Here is a 17,643-nt window from a genome sequence, read left to right on the forward strand (position 1 = left end):
CTCTGAGCAGAAGAGGTGAAAGCTGTCTCTGCGATGGGGCAATGAGTAGGGAGGGATGCAGAGACACACAGTGAGTTAATACTTCTCTGCATTTTATTATTTTGGGCTATGTTCATGCTTTTTATTTCTTAAATAAATAAAAGCTATTTCTATGAGCTTTATGGGTTTGAAATAAGGGCAGAAAATATATTTATCAGAATTTATTTTTTTTAATGGAGGGATGCTCAGAAACAACCCTGCACTCAGTGCAGGGGTCTTTAATGCATAACACTGCACTGAAGGCACAATTAAGTAGGTCACTGCTTTTCCTCATGCATTTAGCCAGACGTACAAAAATATTTACCCACAGACTCATTTGTATTTGTCTAGTATATAAAGCCAGTGATTTTTGTCTGGCAGTCTCAGTCTCAGGCTGCAGTAAGTTAGATCTTCTAAACAATTATTCAGTGCAGTCAGAATAAGATGTATCAGGCTGAATATCACACAAATTCAAACACAGCTCTTAACACACTCCAGTCAAAGAACAGCAAACATAAAGGCAGATGTGATATTACCTATTAGAATATCCCAGGAAAAAGTGCTCCCAGCCTGTCTATTTGACACACATGCTGATACTGAATGGGGGTAGAACAAGAAGGCACTCACTTATGAGAGTTACGGGAAAGGAGGCACAGATGCTGAAGTTGTGGCAATTAGAGCCCTTTTTTTTTTTTTTTTTTTTTGGCAGCGTTGGGGGAGGGGTTTGGGGCTATCAGGCAGCAGGTTTTTCTGGGTGAGAACTCAGCTCAGGAGCTGGGTGTTGCAGAGCCTGCTGGGTCCTGGGCTGCCGAAGCGGCGACTGCGGCAGCTCGTGCCGATGTTTCTCCTCCTTGAGGCGCTTGAGATGCTACTTCTCCCAGTCCCGCGGCAGCTTCCGGAGGCGGGTATTGCTCGGGTTCACGTGGTACCCCAGGCGCTCCTGGGCCTCAGCCTGGAGCTCCTCCTTCCGCTCCTGCTGCCGCCGCTGCCGCCGCTGCCGCCACTGCCGATTCTCACCGCTCTGGGGCATCTTGGCCTTGCGCTCTTCCATGAGCTGCTCCCCGGTTGACGCTTCTGCTTCTCGCCCAGCTGCTGCACCCGCAGTGACTCCCGCTTGGCCCCCAGGCTCGGGTACCATTCGCGCCCTTCAGCCTGCGGCTTCTGCGGCTGTTCCTGCGGTGGCTGTAAAGAAGCCACCCTGGAGGCGGCGCCAGGAGCCGTGTAGCACGGCCCCAGCTGCCAGCGAAGGGTCAGCGGGTCATCCAGGTCTGGCCACCAGGCTCCTGGAGTCCAGGCCCAGGGTGGTCACCAGGCCGAGCAGGCTGTGCACCTCCACACGGGCACCGCCATCTTGCTCGTTAAAATCCACTTTTCAGCTGGGTGCTGAGAATTGTGGACACCTGGCTGTGGATTAAGAGCTGAGGATGAGCAGCTGACCTTCTGCAGAGCTGTTGTACACAGACTGAGGGGCCAGAGTGTGGCGAGTCCACAGATCCTAACAAGGCATGGACATCTGGGCAAATGATACAGTTCATGGGCTGGGAAGCGGACTGGTAAGAACAAGTGGAAGACTAGACCCCCGCCAGCCAGCGGGCGTGGAGAAACGCCTTGCCCAGCACCGTCAGACTCGTCAATCCATCCCTCCTCTGCAGGAGCTCACTCTTCAAGTTTACACCTGAGAAGAGGTAAGTGGGGTACAAATGGGGTGTACCACAGTGTGACCCCCTGGGCAATAATCCCTGACCTTCTGACCATGGTCTGATAAGACTCTTAAGTGTCATGATGAATTTATTCTTATATGATCCTAATACTTCACTTTAGCATTTCTATTTTCAAGGCTCATTTCCTAAAATTTCATTTTGAGTCATTTCACATTCTTGAATATGATCCATACAGTAAACCTCCTGAAAAGTCATTGTACCTCTGTGGTCTAAGATGGTGCAGGATTCTCTCCACCTAGGCCTTATCAGGGCAAAGGAAACAAAATAAAAGCAATGTTAGTTGCTCTCATTCCGTAGTATAAATGAATTCTGGACACAGACTAGTCCATGATTTTTCTAGGCCTGACAGGCGTAGAAAGAGAAACATTCATCTCAAGGATTTCATCCTCCTTCCTACATTGACTGCACACTGCCCGTCTCACTAACCCAATGGACATACTTCTTAGGCTCCAACATCAGATTTTTGCCAAAAATTCCCAAGGAAACTGTAAGCTAGCCCTATACAGGATCTAGACCTCCTTGACCTCATCCAGTTTCTTTTTTCTTTTTCTTTTACATCTTTATTGGAGTATAATTGCTTTAAAATGATGTGTTAGTTTCTGCTTTATAACAAAGTGATACATATACATATGTCCCCATATCTCATCCCTCTTACATCTCCCTCACACCCTCCCTATCCCACCCCTCTAGGTGGTCACAAAGCAATGAGCTAATCTCCCTGTGCTATGTGGCTGCTTCCCTCTAGCTATCTCTTTTACATTTCGTAGTGTATATATGTCCATGCCACTCTCTAACTTCGTCCCAGCTTACCCTTCCCCCTCTCTGTGTCCTCAAGTCCATTTTCTATGTCTGTGTCTTTATTCCTGTCCTGCCCCTAGGTTCTTCAAAAACTTTTTTTTTTTTTTTTAGATTCCATATATATGTGTTAGCATACGGTATTTGTTTTTCTTTTTCTGACTTATTTCACTATGTATGACAGATTCTAGGTCCATCCACCTCAATACAAATAACTCAATTTCATTTCTTTTTATGGCTGAGTAATATTCCATTGTATATATGTGGCACATCTTCTTTATCCATTCATCTGTCGATGGACACAGGTTGCTTCCATGTCCTGGCTATTGTAAATAGTGCTTCAGTGAACATTGTGGTACATGTCTCTTTTTGAATTACGGTTTTCTCAGGGTATATGCCGAGTAGTGGGATTGCTGGGTCGTATGGTAGGTCTATTTGTAGTTTTTTAAGGAACCTCCATACTGTTCTCCATAGTGCCTGTATCAATTTACATTACCACCGACAGTGCAAGAGGATTCCCTTTTCTCCGCACCCTCTCCAGCATTTATTGTTTGTAGATTTTTTGATGATGGCCATTCTGACCAGTGTGAGGTGATACCTCATTGTAGTTTTGATTTGCATTTCTCTAATGATTAGTGATGTTGAGCATTCTTTCATGTGTTTGTTGGCAATCTGTATATCTTCTTTGGAGAAATGTCTGTTTAGGTCTAATGCCCATTTTTGGATTGGCTTGTTTGTTTTTTTGATATGGAACTGCATGAGCTGCTTGTAAATTTTGGAGATTAATCCTTGGTCAGTTTCTTCATTTGCAAATATCTTCTCCCATTCTGAGGGTTGTCTTTTAGTCTTGTTTAAGTTTTCCTTTGCTGTGCAAAAGCTTTTAAGTTCCATTAGGTCCCATTTGTTTATTTTTGTTTTTATTTCCATTTCTCTAGGAGGTGGGTCAAAAAGGATCTTGCTGTGATATATGTTATACAGTGTTCTGCCTATGTTTTCCTCTAAGAGTTTTATAGTGTCTGGCCTTATGTTTAGGTCTTTAATCCATTTGGAGTTTATTTTTGTGTATGGTGTTAGGGAGCGTTCTAATTTCGTTCTTTTGCATGTAGCTGTCCAGTTTTCAAAGCACCACTTATTGAAGATGCTGTCTTTTCTCCATTGTATATTCTTGCTTCCTTTATCAAAAATAAGGTGACCTTATGTGTGTGGGTTTATCTCTGGGCTTTTTATCCTGTGCTATTGATCTATATTTCTGTTTTTGTGCCAGTACCATACTGTAGCTATGTAGTATAGTCTGAAGTCCGGGAGCCTGATTCCTCCAGCTCTGTTTTTCTTTCTCAAGATTGCTTTGGCTATTCGGGGTCTTTTGTGTTTCCATACAAATTGTGAAATTTTTTGTTCTAGTTCTGTGAAAAATGCCACAGAATAGTAGTTTGACAGGGATTGCATTGAATCTGTAGATTGCTTTGAGTAGTATAGTCATTTTCACAATGTTGATTCTTCCAATCCAAGAACATGGTATGTCTCTCCATCTCTTTTTATCATCTTTAATTTCTTTCATCAGTATCTTGTACTTTTCTGCATACAGGTTTTTGTCTCCTTAGGTAGGTTTATTCCTAGGTATTTTATTCTTTTTGTTGCAATGGTGAATGAGAGTGTTTCCTTAATTTCTCTTTCAGATTTTTCACCATTAGTGTATAGGAATGCAAGAGATTTCTGTGCATTAATTTTGTATCCTGCTACTTTACCAGATTCATTGATTAGCCCTAGTAGTTTTCTGATAGCATCTTTAGGATTCTCTATGTATAATATCATGTCATCTGCAAACAGTGACAGCTTTACTTCTTCTTTTCTGATTTGGATTCCTTTTATTTCTTTTTCTTCTCTGACTGCTGTGGCTAAAACTTCCAAAACTATATTGAATAATAGTGGTGAAAGTGGACAGCCATGTCTTGTTCCTGATTTTAGAGGAAATGGTTTCAGGTTTTCACCATTGAGAATGATGTTGGCTGTGGGTTTTTCATATATGGCCTTTATTATGTTGAGGTAAGTTCCCTCTCTGCCTACATTCTGGAGGGTTTTTATCATAAATGGGTGTTGAATTTTGTAGAAAGATTTTCTGCATCTACTGAGATGATCATATGGTTTTTCTCCTTTAATTTGTTAATATGGTGTATCACATTGTTTGATTTGCGTATATTGAAGAAGCCTTGCATTCCTGGGATAAACCCCACTTGATCATGGTGTATGATCCTTTTAATGTGCTGTTGGATTCTGTTTGCTAGTATTTTGTTGAGGAGTTTTGTATCTGTGTTCATCAGTGATATTAGTCTGTAGTTTTCCTTTTTTGTGACATCTTTGTTTGGTTTTGGTATCAGGGTGATGGTGGCCTCGTAGAATGAGTTTGGAAGTGTTCTTCCCTCTGCTATATTTTGAAAGAGTTTGAGAAGGAGAGCTGTTAGCTCTTCTCTAAATGTTTGATAGAATTCGCCTGTGAAGCCATCTGGTCCTGGGCTTTTGTTTGTTGGAAGATTTTTAATCACAGTCTCAATTTCAGTGCTTGTGATTGGTCTGTTTCTGTTTTCTGTTTCCTCCTGGCTCAGTCTCAGAAGGTTGTGCTTTTCTAAGAATCTGTCTATTTTTTCCAGGTTGTCCATTTTATTAGCATATAGTTGCTTATAGTAATCTCTCATGATCCTTTGTATTTCTGCAGTGTATTTCTACAGACAAACTTTTGCTTGTCTGTAAAGGTTTTAATTTCTCCATCGAATCTGAATGAGATACTTGCTTGATAGAGTACTGTTGGTTGTAGGTTTTTCCCTTTCATCACTTTAAATATGTCCTGCTACTCCCTTCTGGCTTGCAGAGTTTCTGCTGAAAGATCAGCTGTTAACCTTATGGGGATTCCCTTGTATGTTATTTGTTGTTTTTCCCTTGCTGCTTTTAATATTTTTTCTTTGCATTTAATTTTTGATAGTTTGAGTAATATGTTTCTTGGCATGTTTCTCCTTGGATTTATCCTGTATGGGACGTTTTGCACTTCCTGGGGTTGATTGACTATTTCCTTTCCCATATTAGGGAAGTTTTCAGCTATAATCTCTTCAAATGTTTTCTCATTCCCTTTCTTTTTCTCTTCTTCTTCTGAAACCCCTATAATTCGAATGTTGGTGCATTTAATGTTGTCCCAGGGGTCTCTGAGACTGTCCTCAGTTCTTTTCATTATTTTTTCTTTATTCTGCTCTGCGCTAGTTATTTCCACATTTTATCTTACAGGTCACTATCTGTTCTTCTGCCTCAGTTATTCTGCTATTGATTCCTTTTAGAGAATTTTTAATATTTATCGTGTTGTTCATCATGTTTGTTTGCTCTTTAGTTCTTCTAGGTTCTTGTTAAACATTTCTTGTATTTTCTCCATTCTATTTCCAAGATTTTGGATCACTTCTGAATTCTTTTTCAGGTAGACTGCCTATTTCCTCTTCATTTTTTTCGTCTGGTGGGTTTTTACCTTGCTCTTTCATCTGCTGTGTGTTTCTCTGTCTTCTCATTTTGCTTAGTTTACTGTGTTTGGGGTTTCCTTTTCACAGGCTGCGGGTTTGTAGTTCCCGTTGTTTTTGGCATCTGCCCCCAGTGGCTAAGGTTCGTTTAGTGGGTTGTGTAGACATCCTGGAGGAGGGAACTAGTGCCTGTGTTCTAGTGGATGAGGTTGGATCTTGTCTTTCTAGTGGGCAGGACCATGTCCGGTGGTTTATTTTGGGGTGTCTGTGACCTTATTATGATCTTAGGCAGCCTCTCTGCTTTAGAGAGGGGTTGTGTTCCTGTCTTGCTAGTTGTTTGGCATAGGGTGTCCAGCACTGTAGCTTGCTGGTCTTTGCGTGGAGCTTGGTCTTAGCATTGAGATGGAGATCTCTGGGAGAGCTTTTGCTGTTTGATATTACATGTTGCCGGGAGGTCTCTGGTGGACCAGTGTCCTGAACTTGGCTCTCCCACCTCAGAGGCACAGGCCTGAAACCTGGCTGGAGCACCAAGACCCTGCCAACCACACAGCTCTGAAGAAAAGGGAGAAAGAAGGAAAGAAAGAAAGAGAGAGAGAGAGAGAGAGAGAGAGAGAGAGAGAGAGAGAGAGAGAGAGAGAGAGAGAAGAAAGGGAGAAAGAAAGAGGAAAAATAAAGTTATTAAAAAATTATTAAAAATAAAAAAATTATAAAGTAATTAAAAAAAAGAAGGCATGAAAGGAGAGAACAATCAAACCAAAAAACAAATCCACCAATGATAACAAGCACTAAAAACTATACTTAAAAAAAAAAAAAAAAAAGAGCAGACAGAACCCTAGGACAAATGGTCAAAGCAAAGCTATACAGACAAAATCACACAAACTCCACTGCCTCAATTTTGGGATGATTCATTGTCTATTCAGGTATTCCAGAGGTGCAGAGTACATCAAGTTGATTGTGGACGTATAATCCGCTCTTCTTTGTTCGCACAGCTCCTGGAGTTCAACTTTGGATTTGGCCCCGTCTCTGTGTATAGGTCACCTGATGGCATCTGTTCTTCGCTCAGACAGGATGGGGTTAACGTAGCAGCTGATTAGGGGGCTCTGGCTCACTTAGGCCAGGGGGACGGAGGGGTGCAGAATGCGGGCGAGCCTGCAGCGGCAGAGGCCAGTGTGACGTTGCACCAGCCTGAGGCGTGCCGTGTGTTCTCCCAGGGAAGTTGTCCCTGGATCACGGGACCCTGGCAGTGGCGGGCTGCACAGGCTCCTGGGAGGGGAGGTGTGGACAGCGACCTGTGCTTGCACACAGGCTTCTTGGTGGCTGCAACAGCAGCAGTAGCGTTTCATGCCTGTCTCGGGGGTCCACGCTGATAGCCGCGGCTCGCACCTGTCTCTGGAGCTCATTTAGGTGGTGCTCTGAATCCCCTCTCCTCATGCACCCCGAAAACTATCTCTTGCCTCTTAGGCAGTTCCAGACTTTTTCCCGGACTCTCTCCCAGCTAGCTGTGGCGCACTAGCCCCCTGCAGGCTGTGTTCATGCAGCCAACCCCGGTCCTCTCCCTGGTGTCTGACCTCCGAAAGCCAGAGCCTCAGCTCCCAGCCCCCACCTGCCCCAGCAGGTGAGCAGACAAGCTTCTCGGGCTGGTGAGTGCTGGTCGGCACCGTTCCTCTGTGCAGGAATCTCTCCGCTTTGCCCTCCACACCCCTGTGGCTGCACTCTCCTCCGCGGCTCCAAAGCTCCCCCCTCCGCCACCTGCAGTCTCCGCCCGCGAAGGGGCTTCCTAGTGTGTGGAAACCTTTCCTCCTTCACAGCTCCCTCCCACTGGTACAGGTCCCGTCCCTATTCTTTTGTCTCTGTTCTTCTTTTTTCTTTTGCCCTACCCAGATACGTGGGGAGTTTCTTGCCTTTTGGGAAGTCTGAGGTCTTCTCCCAGCGTTCAGTAGGTGTTCTATAGGCGTTATTCCACATGTAGGTGTATTTCTGATGTATTTGTGGTGAGGAAGGTGATCTCCATGTCTTACTCCTCTGCCATCTTGAAGGTCTCCCCTCCCTCATCCGGTTTCTATAGATCCTTTCTATCAAGTGTGGATCTTCCTTCCAGAAACCCCCTTGCTTCCATTTTGGCCTCATTGCTCTTGCAGGATGCCAGGAATTATTATGGGTGTCTTACCTACTTCAAAGCTGAGTTCACAAAAAGTCATGCCTACTGTCTTAGTCTTCTCAGGCTGTCATGACAAAAAAACAGACTGGGTGCCTTAAACAACAGATTTTAATTCTTTTACAGTTCTGGAGGCTGGCAAGTCCAACATCAAGATATCAACTAATGGATTTCTGGTTTAGCTCTCTTCCTGGCTTGCATATGGTTGCCTTCTCGCTATGTCCTCACATGGCCTTTCCTCTGTGCAGGCACATGGAGGGAGAGAGAAATAGCTCTCTCTCTCTCTTCCCCTTCTTCTAAGGCCACTAATGACATCATAAGGGTCCCACCCTCATGACTAATCAAACCCTAATTTCCACCCAAAGGCTGCATATCCAAATACCATCACACTGGGGATTAGGCTTCAATATATGAATCTGTGGGGGAAAACAAACATTCAGTCCAAAACATTCCACCCCTAGCCCCCTTCTCCAAATTTATGTCTTTCTCTCATGCAAAATACATTAATTCCATCTCAACAGTCCCCAAAGTTTTCACTCTTTCCAGCATCAACTCTAAAGTCTGAATTCCAAAATCTCATCTAAATATAATCTAAATTAGACATAAGTGAGACTGAAGGTATAATTCTTCCTGAGGCAAAATTCCCCTCCAGCTCTGAATCTGTCAAACAAGACAAGTTATGTGCTTCCAAAATACAATAATGGTACAGGAATAGGTTAGACTTTGCCATCCCACGGGAGAAATAGGAAAGAAGTAAAGAGTGACAGGTCCCAAGAAGATCCAAAACCTAGCAAGGCAGATTCCACCTCATCTTAAGGCTTGAGAATAATCCTCATTGGTTCAATGCTCTGACCCACTGGGGTGGCAGTTCCATCTTCTAGACCCATGGTCCCATCTTCAGATCCCCTGGAGTTGATAGTCCATTCCTCAAGGCTCTGCCAGGTGGCAGTAAGCTCCCAAGGATGGAGCAGCCCTGTTCCCAAGGCTCTGGACAGCACACGGTACAGTGGAGGCAGTCCTGGTAATCTCTGAATCCCCTTCAAGATCATTCTTTTCTTTTCTTAAAGCATGGCACACATTCACAGCTGAGTAGCTGTATGGTTTGGTCTTGTAGGATCAAAGAATTTTGACAATTTCTTGTTTTTTTCTGTCCCCTTTATTACCAGATGCTAGTGTATAATTCCATCTCTATTCCTGGCTTCTGCTGAGATGGCAGCTTCAGTTCATGAATGGTACCCATGATCTCTTTTTCAAACGGTTGTTCAGTCATCCTCTTAGTGTTCTCTTCAGAATAAACTTTCTCATTTTTTTTGCAGTACGGATAAACTAATAATTTTGCAATATCTGCACGTTCTGGTTCATTTTTCCTTAAGTATTCTATCTTCATCCCTCTCCTTTTGCATTTTACTATAAGCAGTAAGGGAGACCCAGGCCACACCTTGAATACTTTGCCTAGAAAGCTCCTCTGCTAAATATCTGATTTCATCACTCACAAATTCTATCTTCCACAAAACACTAGAACACACTTTAGCCACGTCCTTTACTACTTTATAACAAGGATCTCCTTTCTTCCAGTTTCCAATAACATGTTCCCCATTTCCATCTAAGCTTTCACCAGAATTGCCTTTAGCTTCCATATTTCTAGCACAGACCTCCAAACACTGCCAGCCTCTACCCATTACCAATTCCTAAGTCACTTCCACACTTTTAGCTATTTGTTACAGCAGTATCCACTTCTTGATACCAAAATCTGTATTAGTCTGCTCAGGCTGCCATAGCAAAATATCACATATGGGGTGACTTAAACAATGGAAATTTATTTTCTTGCAGTTCTGGAGGCTTGGAAGTCCAAGGTCAAGGTGCTAGATGGTTCCATTTCTGGTAAGGGCTCTCTTCCTGGCTTGCAGGTGGATACCTTCTTGCTACATCCTCAACCCAGTTACCTCCCAAAGGCTCCATTTCCAAGTAGCATCACATTGGGATTTAGGGTTTCAGTATGTGAATTTTGTGGGGGACACAAACATTCAGCCCAAACAACTACTTAGCATGAATGTATGTTCGTTGCTCACAGACCTAGCTGCTAAGGGTGGATAGAGATCATATTCCCTTGCTTTATGATCCAACCCTCTGATTATCCTTCTTGATTTGTTTTCCTCCAGCCCCTCTTAGTATGAGTGTTTGGATCACACCATCCACAGGAGAAGTTTGCCTGCATTTTGGTCCACATAACATAATTTATGAATTTATGTAATCACTGTTGTCCCTTCCCCAGAGTGTCTCCCACCTCAAAACCCAGCACTTATATTTTTTCCTCCACTTCAATTACATCTTCTGGCCAGTGTAGAGGTTTCCTGGGTTCACTAAGAAATAGTACAGGACCAGAACTCAAACATACTTGACAGGTGTGTGGTGCTGCTGAGAATTACCCTGATAACCGAGTGATGTGAAGACAGCCAGCCACAAATTTCACATTAACTCTCAATCTCAGGCTTTGTGTTAGCTCTCAATCTGTTTATTATAGTTTCCAGTGCTCTGTGTTGTTTGCTTAACTTTTGGCATTCTGTCTTTAGTGATTTGACCATTTGGAGGTCAGCTTGACCCATGCAGACAGCAATCTGACAGTCTAATTTCTTTCATTCCACCTGAGGTGTCCTCTGAGTTGCAGCTGGGAGAAATTCAATGCTAATTGTTGATGTGTTGAAAGCTTGTGGTCTCCATCTTCAAAATCAGGCGAGAGACGTTTCCAGCTGGCTAGGACTTCAACAGAGTAATTCAACACTTAAGTCGTGGACCCATGAGAAATAGATCCTATAGGTCTCTGCTAGTTAAAGGGAAATATCGGAAAGAGATTGGGTGGCTTCTTTAAAAATTTAGATACAAAGAGGGAAGGAGGGAAAGATGGGAAAAGAAAGAAAAGGATAACAAATGGTTTTTATACATGAACATTTTCTCATCTTAGTATAAGAAATAGGGAGACTTTTTTTTCTTTTACTGTTGAATCTGCTTCTGATCTTAATCATGATTTAAAATTAGCTGTTGGCTACTGAGTATGGGTATTTCATCTTTGTCTTTAACATCGGTGAAGTTGTGGTAAGGTGTCCATGGACTTGAAAGAACACAAATAGTTCAGAGGTTTTATGGGAAGGTTTTCAAGCATGGGACAATTTGCAGTCAAGAAATCTTCCTTAAAGTCTAAACTCTTCAATTAAAGATGGTATATCAATTATTTAAGCTCCCGGGACCTTAATATCCACATTTGCCAGTTGAAAGGGTTGATGAAATGACACCTAAGACTTTCAGAAATTCTAATAGAAGTATTCTGTGCTCTGCTATGCTGTTCTGTTCTTCAGTGTTCTTGAAATCATTCATAGATGGGAAAATCATTTAATTTATCATCCAAACCAGGACAGTTTTGATATCCTTCAAAGTCAAAATGAAATATTGCTTTGTAAAAGAATTAACCTTTTAAAAAGTTTGAAAGATCACAGAGGGAGATGGGAGGTAATTTAATTAAAATTTTTAATGGATTTTGGAAATAAAAATTCCACTGCTAATAAAGAACACTTTCTTTACATGTATGTTAGCACTTCTGTACCCCCAGCTTTAACGGTGCTGGGAGCCATGCCTGGAGTTGCCATTCAAGGGGCTCCTTTGCTAAGAACCCTACCTTAGTGTGCTGCTCCATCCCACCCACCTATGGGGTCAGGAGTCCCTCCTTGGGGTTGCCACAGCACCAGTGCAAATCCCTAGCACAGTAGCCAGTACACTGTTTTATAATTGTTAGTTTCCTTGCTTGTCTTCTTCCGAAGATGGAGGGTAAAATCTGGCTCTTTCATCTCTGTCACCCTAGGACCTGGGCATCAGGGCTGAGACTAAAGGAAGGCAAGTCATTCCCTCTCAGGGTTGTGTCATGTCGTGTTGTGTCATGCAGGCTGAGCACTGTGTGGACCTGAGTGTGATGCCTCCTGACGTTTGGTCCCCTAGGTGCCTTGCTTGCCTCACTCTAGTCCAGGCCCTGATGGGTAGAGTGCTTAGTACATAATAATCCTGTAGAAAAACCAGTGACATGAGCAAATACTGAACTTTGGAGTCATGGGGGCTTCTCACTGTTGTGGCCTCTCCCGTTGCGGAGCACAGGCTCCGGACGCGCAGGCTCAGTGGCCATGGCTCACAGGCCCTGCCGCTCTGCGGCATGTGGGATCTTCCTGGACCGGGGCACGAACCCGCGTCCCCTGCATCCGCAGGCGGACTCTCAACCACTGCGCCACCAGGGAAGCCCTAGGGTTTGTTTTTAAATGTAGGTTTTATTATTATTTCAGAATGGTGAGGCCAACAGATCAGAAGATGATTGCCATTGAAAAGACGGTTTGTTACTCACAGTTCCCAAGAGGAGGGGGCATGCCACGCTATGCAGGGGTCATACGGGGAAGCATCAGGGTTGGTAAGCCACTTGTAGGCCAGTCCTTTACTAGCTCTGGAAATTGTCTAGTCCTGGGAAGGCAGTCTCTCCAGGTCAGCAAGGCTCCAAGATGTCAAAGCATCAGAATGAAAAGACGTGTGTAATCCAGGCCTCCCTCAGTTTGACTATGTGCTGCCGTATATAAGCCTCATGGCCTTAAGCATACCAGCCTGTCTCAGAAAACAGGAGTGTTAATAATGCAACAACCTTACTGGGTTGTCATGAGGATTAGAGCAAGGAGCCTGGTACACAGTAGATGCTCAAGAAATGACAAACATTAGTCAGTATGCACAGTAGAATATCTATAACATGGCATACGCATTTGTGCATATATACCACAATTTGTGTGGAGAGAGAGCTTTGTTGTTGTTTTGAAAATGACCTCCACTTTTGGCCACTTCTTTGAATCATATTCTGAATAATTCTGCAAAATAGACTAACTGCTTCTGGAAACTTGAGTCTCTCTCCAGGGTCCTAAAACTTTGTGCTTTGAACAAGGCTAAAAATAACTCAAGTACCTTCCTTCCCTGTGGAATGATGGTGCTACAGACTTCACAGAGGAAGTCAGGAGATTCAGGGGACTGTGGATGTGTATTCCAAAGAAAGTTTCTGGAACTTTCCAAAGCTTCAAAAAGAAGTTAGTTTTGAATGCTTTATAAGTTTCAGAAGAAGCTCTCTCTAGGCTGGTACGATGACAGCAGCAGTTTCTTCCGACATCAAGCAGGAATTTTTATTAGCACAAGGGCTTGTTAAAGAGAGGCCCTAAACATGGCACATGGAAGCAGCAGTGGACAAAGGATCAGTTTTGTCATCAAGCATTAGCTTTCACTTGACAGCATTTAGGGATCGGGGGTTATATAGAACCATTAACTTCAGACCTTTGCCTCCCATATCAGGGTTAACATCAGTGGGTCGCAAGAGAAGAGAAATCACAAATGATGTGTTGTGTGAGCTGCAAAGAAGAGGTACTGTGTTTGTCGTAGAGATAAACATAGCACCGTTCTCCGGGGACCTGTGCTAGTCTCATGCTGTCATTCTGTGTAAAATAGGATCCTGATCAGGAATCCTATGACAGTGAGAAGCCTTCCCCTGGGCCTCCTTCAGGGGTTGGAGTGGGTCTTTGCCAGGCAGCGTTAGGAGGCTGACACTGCTTAAACTGAGCCTAAATATATTCAGAGAGACTAGAGTGTGGGCAGCATAAACATGTTCTTAACTTCTCTCATTATAACAGTCTAAAACATTTCCTTAGAATCTTCCATTTCATTCCTTCCTGCACTAAGAAGCACCCATGTACTTTGGAACAAGGACAGTGAGCCCATATACTATTGTGGCCTCGATACTCAAAAACAGCGTTATTAAATGTTAAGTGGTCTCTTTAGTCTTTTTAGTCATTTTTGTGTATTTCTTTTAAGAAATAGCTACTGTAGCATTTAATGTAACTTTTGCATTGCGGAATTTGTTGACAGAATATATATGTTGCAGCACTGACCTTTGGAAAATTACTTTCCTTATGAGATAATTTATAACCTGTAGAAGATATTTGGTGCCTTCATGTTTTCTTGCAGTCTCTTACTCTGTCACTGTTTCTTTTTATTGCATTAAGTAGACCCAGTACACAGGGAAGCTTCCAGAATGAAAATAGTTATTTTCCAAACAGCTTCTGAAGGATAGGCTGAGGTAAGGTCCAGGGCTACACACCTGTAAGCCTGATTAACCTTGTGTTTTTCAATTAAAGCTCTTAGTTCAGGTAAAAAAGAAGGAAGAGGAGGAAGGGGCGGGGAGGGGGTAAAATGTTGATAAGTTTTTGTTTGTTTGTTTGAGCATTTACAGAATGCCAGGCCTCTTGCTATGCTTTTTACATATTTTCATAGACAACCTCCATCACAACTCTTTGAGGCAGGTGTTATTGTCATCTCCATTTCATAGATAAGAGCATTGAACCACAGTGAAGTTAATTGTCCAAGATCCCAATTACTGGGTCAGTCACAAATCAAACCTAATCCTTATGAAACAGTTCAATTATTTTTCTTTATCAGGTTATACAAGTAGTTATTAATTAAAATCAAATGCCACTTAACTTGCAAAATCTTTCTCCACTCTTCAATCTTTCTCCACAGTGGAATACATTGTAAACTCTTCTTGATTTCTTTCCTGATCTATATCTCCATATTTCTATAAACTGTGATTATATTGGGCTTTTTTATTTATCAAGCTCATCACCTTCCTGTGATGGTTCATATGAATTTATTTTGCCTACACATATCCTTGCTCTGATTGCTCCCCTTTCATTCTCCCCATCACAGTGTTCATTATTTCTGTATAAATGTCTTCTGCCAATTGAGTGATTCTTTTTTCTTCTTTTTATAATTTAACATTTTTTCTTAGACTTAATATTTACCTAATTACTTCATTCACTGAATTAGCTACACTTTTCTTACAGATTTCTTCTCAAATATTCGGTAGATCTGTCAACATTGACTCTTCAGATGAGCTCTGAGTCTTATCACATGTCCCCAGAGATTGTCTTTTTCCTTTCCTTCCAGGAGAGACCGGTTTCCTTTCACCACAATCCTGTTGGATACTTTGCATCCATGTCTTTCTAAGCTTGCACACTCATTTCTGGTAGCCCATAGCCTCCAGTAATTTCCTTTAAAAAGCATTGTTGTTTGTTTGTTTGTTTTGAGTTTCCTTTCTCGTACATTGTTGAGCAGTTTGGCTGAGTAAGAATTCTAAGTTGAAAATCATAATTTAGACAATGATGCTTCATTCTTTTTTAGTTTTCTATGGTGCTGTTGAAAAGTCCTATGCCATTCCAGATCCTGTTACCTTAAACTGTTGAGATTCAAAGCTTTCTATCTTTTAAAAAGGTTCCTGATGTTAAGATTTTCAACATCTATGAGTTTTAAAAAAATTACTTATTTTAAAGCATTCTGCTCTCGTGATATCTTATTTCTCCTGGGATATAATAGTCTTTCTTTTAAATCTGTTTTATTTTTATTTATCTAATTCTTGCTCTCTACATTTTCCCTGTGTCTTTTAGGTTTCTACTCTTTTGTTTGTTTTAGTTTCTGTTCTGTTTTTTATGTTGAAAATTTTATTTAGTTGTTGGTGTTCTTTGGCTACCCATTTTATTTTTAAAATGGAGGCATGAAAAAGCTCATTCAAAGCTTTGTGTCCAGGCACATGACATAAACTTTGTAGTTTCATTGTACGGTGATTTGTAGCAGAGAAAGCTTTTTACTGGAGAATTATCACTTAATATCATTGTCTGGAGATATTTTCTATAGAGCTATTTTATTCTTGTAGTGAGGAAGCTTCTCTTCACATGGGATGTGGGGTGGGTGAAAACCTCAGTGTTTACTTGGCAGATTTCAACTGTGTTCAGATGCATGCCTCACTCAGACCCTCCCTGTGACCTTGGTCCTCCATGTCCTACACCCTTCTCAGGACTAAAGGTCGTGCTGCCCTTTCCCAGCGGGTTCCCTTCTGCAGGTACTTTACGTACAGCTTCCTTTACTTTGTTAACTCTAGTACCAATCGTCCATTTGCTTTCCAACTTCCTCAAACTTTGTCAAATCTTTTCTTTACCATTGCTATTTCTCCTTTTTCCTTTGCCTTTGTTGGAAGGCCCTGTTAAATTCCTCTGCTATTATTTCATTAGAGTTTATTGCAAAACAAGTAGATAAACACGCATAGCTCATCTGTTCTGCTTAATAGCAAACCTTACTGTTCCTCATTGTTTTTTAATATATACTCTGTGCTTGTAACATGTCTTTACAGTTTGTGTGCTTTTCTCCTGTGCATCATGTTTTACATCCTTGTGATGCTTTACAGTTTAAGAAGCACATGTTGGGACTTCACTGGTGGTCCAGTGGTAAAGAATCTGCCTTCCAATGCAGGGGACGTGGGTTCAATCCCTGGTCAGGGAAGTAAGATCCCACATGCTGAGGGGCAACTAAGCCCACGTGCCTCCAACTACTGAGTTCATGCGCCTCAACTAGAAAGCCCGTGTGCCGCAAACTACAGAGCCCACGCACCACAACTAGAGAGACTGCATGCCACAACAAAAGATCCCACGTGCCACAATAAAGACCTGACACAGCCAAAAATAAATAAATAAATTTAAAATAAATAAATGTTAGAACAATAAAATAAAATACCAAATTTCAAATTTCTAAAAAAAAAAAAAGCAGTAGCACATGTTTAGAAGCACTGTCTTATTTTATTCCTAGAAAAATCCTTGGTCTAAGACACAGTATATTATTCTATTTTTCATACTTGACAGATGGAGGGACTTCCACCCAGGGAGTTTAATTAACATGCCCAAGATCACTCAGTCAAGTTTTTCAAGCTTCCCCAATTACAGGATTTTGCCTCCCCTCCCCTCTACCTCTCAGACCTAATTTGTGACAACTTTATAAAATAAATAAATAAAGGGAAGAAGAAAGGGAAGAAGCAGATGAATTTCAAACACTTAGTTTGAAAAATCTTATTTCTAAACTAAACTGAATTTTCAAAACTAGCTTGGATTTTGGTGTATTTTGTGACACACAATCATTATTGCAGTGAACAACTGAGATATGACTGAAATAATAGAAAGATCTATACTGTTCTGGTGTCTGTAGAAACATTTAGAGAAGCAAACAATTTGTTGAGTTGGGGGGAGTTAAAAAATGAGGGGCACAGTTTACCTATTAAAGTGCTTTTAACATCAGCATTAGGTAGGTTCATTGTGTAGCATGAACAGAATTGACGGCCACATCTGTAGGGCTTTTTCCACCTCTGGACATCATTTAATGGAGCTAATGCATGTTCATTACAGCATGGTTCCCATTAAACAACAGCCTGGCCGTTAGACATACAATTCCTGCAAGCGACATGATGCACTTTCTGCAGAGGAACTTCTTGACCACAGAGGCCCTGCTGTGATAATGCTGACAACTTCGTGTTCTGTGGGCTGGAGGGATGCGAGGCAGGGGCCCTTGGCCTTCATAGCCCAGTCTG

At 42.1% G+C, this 17,643-nt stretch overlaps 1 pseudogene; it reads right to left on the minus strand.

The window, feature by feature from the left end:
• Nucleotides 1-785: 785 nt before the first annotated feature.
• On the minus strand, nt 786-9,229 carry LOC132497932 (large ribosomal subunit protein mL64-like; annotated as a pseudogene).
• Between the last annotated feature and the right edge of the window lie 8,414 nt (nt 9,230-17,643).

The sequence above is a fragment of the Mesoplodon densirostris genome, chromosome 10 (genome assembly GCF_025265405.1).
Source record: "Mesoplodon densirostris isolate mMesDen1 chromosome 10, mMesDen1 primary haplotype, whole genome shotgun sequence".
Classification (NCBI taxonomy): Eukaryota; Metazoa; Chordata; class Mammalia; order Artiodactyla; family Ziphiidae; genus Mesoplodon; species Mesoplodon densirostris.